General features: G+C 31.5%; 1 long non-coding RNA gene across 1 annotated transcript in view; it reads left to right on the forward strand.

Moving 5' to 3' along the window:
- Positions 1-833, forward strand: part of LOC112495284 — a 1250-nt gene extending 417 nt beyond the window's left edge. The window contains exons 2-3 of the long non-coding RNA XR_003061672.1: positions 272-413; positions 490-833. This is a non-coding gene — a long non-coding RNA (uncharacterized LOC112495284). The remainder of the gene's footprint in view (positions 1-271; positions 414-489) is intronic.
- Positions 834-1070: the final 237 nt, after the last annotated feature.

Here is a 1070-nt window from a genome sequence, read left to right on the forward strand (position 1 = left end):
CAAAACATGTGCATTCCAAATGTTATTTCATTTTAAAATGACTTATATTCTGTTGTGTTACAATTCGGTATGAGTAATATCAAATATCGTTTATTCGAATGCAGTCGATTCAATTTCTTCTTCTGTCTGGTATTCATAAATGTGAACATAGCATAACTTTCTCAATTAACCATGCATCGACGGGATGTGATCCTTTAATTTCGTTATCATTGGAAGAATTAACCAAATAAAAGTTACGCAAATTTTATAAACATTCTTATTCCTCGAGTAGTTCTCGAGGAGTTTTGTAGTTCCTGATAAGTTTTAACAATAGTGGTGCTACGTAACGTCGTTAAAATACGAATTTTCGAAAAATTGAGGTGCTATATGGGTGTCAGCTTTCCAGCACCGCAATTTTGACATTTAGTTTACAGGTAAGTGATACAAATACCTGCACAAACAGTTAGTATATCAATAGAGTTTTTTAATTTAAACTTATGTCGTTTGCAGAAATTTCCTAATGGTGTTGGAGTTTGCTATGTTTTGGGATGCTCTTCCGGGGTTAATATGCCCAGTCCTAAGTGTCCGAAAAATCCTGAACAGAAAGGGACCAGAAAAAAAGGGTCACCAAAAATTGACGATGATTTATTAAAAAATGCTGCATCAGAAAAGCACATAGGTATAACAGAAATATTCTTTATAATCTCATTCGATTCATTTGCTCTCTTTATTCGATGCTTTGAGCTATACGAACCATTCCTTTGTCACGCATTTTGTTTATGAAACTTGGCGTGATTCCATGAGTTCTTTTTTCCTTAATGTTCGCACAATTATTTTCATTGCAATTAGAAGACAATCTCGTTACCTGTTCGCAGGACTGAAACAATAAGCCTTATAACTAATTACGACTAAAATTATACAACTAAAAATATTGTCTATAATAATTAAATGTGATGCTTATATATTGAATTATCTTAGGGCTAATCAATTCTTTTATACATTAAGTATAATCCACTTTTTTAATTTATATTTCCTTGTATAGATGTTATTAATCATTTTTAGTTCCGTAGGAAGACTATTAAATAAGATAA

Source organism: Cephus cinctus, unplaced genomic scaffold (genome assembly GCF_000341935.2).
Source record: "Cephus cinctus unplaced genomic scaffold, Ccin1 Ccin1_scaffold1872, whole genome shotgun sequence".
Lineage (NCBI taxonomy): Eukaryota > Metazoa > Arthropoda > Insecta > Hymenoptera > Cephidae > Cephus > Cephus cinctus.